Genomic DNA, 6,336 nt, shown 5'->3' on the forward strand with positions numbered 1-6,336 from the left:
ATCCGTTATAACGAGACGCGATAAAGTGCACGCGTACCGAGCCAAAATTCAAAGTCGATTTTCTCGAAAACAAAGCCTCGAACGAAAAATTTTTATTCTATATTTTCGACTTCTCTTTTCGCGCAGAATCACCCCTTTTTCGCTTGTACCACCAGTTACCAACCGCCCTGTGTACAGAACAATAATAAAGAAAGAAGATAACATTGAAAAATTGAAAATGTAATTTCCACGTTCACATGGCAATTCAAAGGTCGAAGAAGGGTACGTTACATAAATATCAAAAAAGGGAAAGCTATTTACTCGTCTTCGCCGAGTTACCTAGAAATTCCGTAGCTGTGAAATGAGAGAACGTTTTCGTCTCTTCCTCGTTCGAGTCGTCGACCTGAATCGACTGCGAAAATGTTATGCAAACCGCGGTCGGTTAGCCTAACGTTGCCTCATCGTCGACCACGAATTAGCCAGGAATGTCATTGATATCGTGTTTCCTATCTTCCTGGTCCCGTTTGGCGCACGATTCCGATGGTCTTTGACAACGATCATCGTCAAATTTCCTACTCGTTCGTTGAATTAAAATAGGCGCATGATTATCTTTGTCAATCAACAACACTGTACGTACATAGATCGGAATAATTCGAATAAGAAAATAATATTCTCGTCGAGTTTTCAGCATCGTGCAAACAGCTTTTTTCTCGCAATTAATTCGGACAAGGGAGACGGTTCTAAAATTTGCATGTTAGTAAATTTCTGCAGAGAAATCTTCGCAGTTTAAACGTACAAGCAAATGATTTCTGAAAATTTCCACGATTTCAAAATTTTCCATCCTCGTGCCATCCTAATCGCGAACGATTCTTCGTAATCATCACGTCCATCTTCCATCTCTCACATCCTGCAGCACGTGCATGCAACAGGAAAACATGAAATACAACACCGTTGTTTGGACGATGAATTCAGGGAATTCCAATTATTTCAATTATTCGAACAAATTTGCCTTTCCTTTGTTCCCCTCCGATCCTTTGTTTTCTGTTTCCATCTTGAGTCGTCTATCGATCACAAAGGTTCACACAAGCTATCACACGCTCTCGAGTTTCTATTCGCAGAAGCGGAGATTTGACATGCGAAACGCCCAGGATTCCTTCGATCGGAGATCCAAACGCAGATGTAAAATAATCTCTAAAGTCCGTGGCAATTTGCTGGAATTTGCCATTTCCGTCCGGCTAAATCCTCGCGTCATATATTTACTATGGCGATTAATTTAATCATTGGTCGTCACCAGGTAAATCCGTCAGTGCCTAGTGTCAACGTGATATTGTATCGGTGTGTACTACCTGGATAAGTGCAATCTCGACGATCTAAATACCAGAAGTAATTTATACAGTTAGCAGCTTTAGTTTTTATGTCCGTTCGTCGACGTTATCGCGAATTAAGTCGCGGATCAAATTCTGTCGAGATAATGCTGCCTGCTCGATTTATGCTCAAACAGACATTTACTGTGCTTATTTTACTCGAACGCTTGCTGCACCATTTCTTTGCGAATATATTGGCTTGGCAACTAAGTGGTTGCGGATTTTATCAATACCACCTAATGACAAAATCCGCGATCACTTAGTTGTCGACCCAACAATTTAGGATATTTTTCAATATTTTTATATATCATAACTCAAATTCTGCATATATTGGTTTGGCAACTAAGCGATTGCGGATTTTGTCATTAAGTGGTATTGATAAAATTCGCAACCACTTAGTTGCCAACCCAATATATCATGCTCGCTATTTGACTATATGAAACTTTTGGAGATTTTTCCTAGCACTGTAACGAGAATATACGAATATCGCGATTACAATGGGAAAATTTGGAGCTACAATAGACTCCGGTATAACAGGATTAACACGTTACACGTTATATGAATTCATTGGAAATTATACACAGAAGTTAGCAGAAATTTTCTGCAAATATATGTAGAATGTATTTTGCTGTTTCGAAATTCGCATTACGAGACACGAATGAAGGACAATGGTATAGATTAGATTTTCTTGCAAAATTCCATATAAAAATACAGGGAGGAAATTTGTAATGAATATACTATGCGCGCTGTTAAACATTTTTGGACATTTTTGTTAGCACTGTAATACGAGAATACGAATAGGACGTTTTTCGAACTAAGTCGAAAATACATGTAGAAGTTAGAAGAAATTTATTGCAAATATATGTACCATGTATATATATATGTAGAATTAAGTTGTAATAAAACGACTGTTTCATATTTTAATTTTATTACTCACAGGGCTCGTCATAACGCAAAATATTGCCATCTCTTCGCGACGAGTATACTCGTCGAAAACAGCTAACTGGTTCGAAAAATGTAAAAACGAACTGACTAATTTTCGTCTTTGGCGAGTTATTAGGAAAATTCGTTCGCCTCCTAATAACTCGACGTTCGTTTACGATCAGACATTTGAAAATAGAGAGAAAATTATTTTGGCTGCCAAATACTCTCGCGTTATTTTTAGCTGTATCTATTGTCGTGCATCGTTGCAAAATTAAGTAAGCGTGTTTACTATCGGTAAATCTGACGATCGAGTGGAAGAATTTCACGAACGAAAGCTGCTCCCCTATCGATCGATCATTATTTAAGTGGACAGGTATGACATTATGTATGTATCATTCTGAAATTGCAGCATGATAAATGCGATTCGTTTCTCGGCAAATTCTCCGAATACATAGCAGTAAAGTTCAAGATTTTTCAACTTTGTTTCATTAATTATACGAAATATCATGCTTATGATAGGTAGCATATGTAGAGACTGTTGTGAATAATTTCCATCACAACGTTTTTAATAATTCCTATTAACTATCTGTAGATATTAATTTCTACTATTTTCAGTAATTTTCTCCAATTATTTTCAATAGTTTCCATTGATCATTTTCAATAATTTTCCATTCATTGCGTTAATAATTTAATAATTGATCGTTCTCAATAATTTTCACCAATTATTTTTAATAATTTCCATTATCTCTGGCAATTTCCACTAATTTTTGTTAACAAGTTCTATCAATAATCTTCAATAATTTCTATTAATTATTTCTAATAAGTTTTATTATTCTTTCTAGAATTTTCAATTATTTTATAATTCAGGATTCTTCAACCTCGTTGCACTGATAAAACAAATAATTCGTTTGTTGTACCTAGGTTCATTATTTTCTAACAATTTTACAGGCGTATGCATAAATAATTCCTACATTCACGTAAAATCCAATCAACAATGGTAAAATACTGCTAGTTCATAGCGCGTTAAATTAGTTTACCTTTCTTCCTTGGAAATCTCTACATTTCTAATGAACAAATTTTCATTTTCTAATTTCTGCTAAATTTCATAGAAATCCTAGAAACAGACGGAAGACTAGAAGCTATGTGATTTAACGCTACGTATATTATGATCTATGAAGTTTAATTTATCAATGTTATTGTCGCATAATTCGCGTCTCATTAATTTGTTAATAGCGCTGACGTAATTGTTATCGTTAAATATTCATCGCTGTCGCATCTTGGCGGTTAGACGAAGATCATTGTATCAGTGACAACGTTACAGTGATAATCGTTCGTTTCAAAGATTGATCCCCTCGATCGAATGTTTCTTTTTTTTCTAGAGCGTAGATAGGCTCTGTTATAAATCTATCGTTTGTGAAAATGAAAAATGAAGATTGCGGGGGGAAACACGGTAAGCCGTATCTTTTCTTTTTTATATTGAAAATCAAAGTAGGAGATTATGATGGATTACGTTTTCACTATCTATAGGGAAACGATTCTGAGTAAACAATTTAGCTTAACTTCTCAGACGTTCCAACGATACATTAAAATTAAAAAGCTCGCAAATCATAAAAATATCATATTTTTCTGCTGTAATCGTGAAAGGAAATTTTTATAGCAAAATATATCTTTCTAATCGCCAAGTAACATTCAAGTAAAAAAAATAGTTACATTTTTTAAAATACAGCTACGTAGACATACGTAGACATAGTACAGCATACACTAAGATAGATACATACTAATTACTACAAAACAGTTAATTGATATGATATAACACGATAAGATAGCGATACAATATCTATGTTTAAAGTTTGCGAAAAAATCGAGTTTGAAAATTTATCGATAATACTAGAGCGTGGCTAATCATAAACGATTTGTTATTGTAGAAGCGAAAGTTTATTTTCAATGAGGTGTTTCTTCATTCATTCATACGGCCATTTTTGGGGAAAAATCCATTTTCCCCTTCTTCAACCTCGCACGAGGATTCGTTTCGAACGAAGAGTTCGTATGCTGAATTTCACGTCTTTAAACTTCAGAAAAACTATTATTCCGTAAAAGAAATTTTACCCCTTTTCACCCCCTTAGGGTTTGTATTTCTAAAAACACTTTGTCATCTCATATTTACGTTATATAAAAAAAAAAAAAAAATAAAGAAAATACACCGTTGAAATTTCACGTTTCTAGGTACAGCGGTTTGGTGTGAGCGTTGATGAATAGATCAGTCACTTTTGCATTATACAAGGTGGTTGGTAACTGGTGGTACAAGCGGAAAGAGGGTGATTCTAGGCGAAAAAAGAAGTCGAAAATATAGAATAAACATTTTTCGTTCGAGGCTTTGTTTTCGAGAAAATCGACTTTGAATTTTGGCTCGGTACGCGTGCACTTTATCGCGTCTCGTTATAACGGATCTCACTGTAGATCGTTGTTTCGATGGAAAAATTAAAAGAAAAACATTAAAAAAAATTTTTATTCCATATTTTTGATTTCTTTTTTCGCGTAGAATCACCCCCTTTCCGTTTCTACCACCAGTTACCAACCACCCTGTATATGTATACGTCTATGCAGACATACATATACGAATATGATGTATATATATTGAGTAACGTTCTTACCTTTCTAACTGTTCATTTCAAAGAGAAACACAAACAAGCTTTGAACTTGTGAATTATCTACGTACGTATTATAAAAATAAATATTATGTCATATTTAGAATATCAACTTCAGTTATTATGTAATATGGTTGTAGTACGTTAAATAATATTTAATATTTATTGGAATAATCGAGAACTTTTAATATCAACGGACGAAATATCCGTCGCCGTTATTTTCTATGGAAAAATGTTTATATCTATATTTTATTAAGTTCCATTCAAAGTTTAAACTTTTATTTTCGTAAACTTTTCTTTATCTGTTCTTATCGGAACTTATAATGTGGGAACGTTTTCTATAAAAGTTTCACGGTCCGTGTTTTAAATAGAATCTATTAAAAAGTTTCCTAACTCTCTTCAACCCTGAATTCTTGCGATTAACGAAATTTCGTTAAACGGTATTTCTTGCTTGTTGGAATGTTAGAGCATGATTTTATCGATATTTTAAATAATTCGATGATATTTAATCTCTTAGAGGTATTTCATAAATATTAAATATCGATCATTGAAACATATAATAATAAAAATGTCAATAGATATTAATAAAAATATTAATCTTCTTTCCGATATATTCGTATAAACGTTAGAAATTAATCTTTGGAAAAATCGATTGAAAAGTGACTTAACCTAATTAAGCTTCTATTGTAGTATTTTTATTCACCCCACCAAGCTTACAAAGTCGACAATCTTCAACCTAACGCTTTACCGACCCCTAGCGGTTCAACAGCATACGCACGTCCAACCGGCAGCTCAGGCGCGGATTCTCCCTGGCGCCGGCTCTGTTTCGGTTTACATTCTCCAATACCATTCTTTTCGTTCATCGCGAACGGTAAATTTTTCAAATTGGTATAAAACCGTGGCAGCTTACAAAGCAAAGCAACTGACGCGACTGAGCAAGGTATTTTAGTACCAAATAACAAATTATTGCTCGAATAATGAGGAAGATTGTCGGCAACAAAAAGCCGATTAATAGGCTATCGGTTGGTAAACGTCGGCGACAAAAAACCGATTAGTCGGTTATCGGTCGGTAAAGTGTCAACGTATTTTTGATCCTCCAGATTTCTATCGTGTTATCAAAATTCCAGTTCAATTGCATCTTCGAATTGAAAGTTAAAAAAAAAAAAAGGAAGAAAGGAAACAGGCGCAACGTTCCAGATCTGCCCCGAACAAGCGATCTGGAATGTCCGAACGATAAAACGGAACGCGTTAATAAGAACAAGACAGGAATGTCAAGAACCAGATATACGTTACTTAACCATCATTGAAGCTTCGAAATCTAGAGAACTTGAGCTTATCAAATTTTTATCGATTTACATCAAACAAAATTAATTGCTTTATCGGTATTAATCCGATTAACGTAGAAAACTCTGCGAAATGACAAT

At 34.5% G+C, this 6,336-nt stretch overlaps 1 long non-coding RNA gene across 1 annotated transcript in view; it reads right to left on the reverse strand.

The window, feature by feature from the left end:
- LOC117242642 overlaps positions 1-6,336 on the reverse strand; it is a 74,342-nt gene that overhangs the window by 6,988 nt on the left and 61,018 nt on the right. The window lies entirely within an intron of this gene.

This window comes from Bombus vosnesenskii, unplaced genomic scaffold, assembly GCF_011952255.1.
Source record: "Bombus vosnesenskii isolate JDL3184/JDL3185 unplaced genomic scaffold, Bvos_JDL3184-5_v1.1 scf7180000016274, whole genome shotgun sequence".
Classification (NCBI taxonomy): Eukaryota; Metazoa; Arthropoda; class Insecta; order Hymenoptera; family Apidae; genus Bombus; species Bombus vosnesenskii.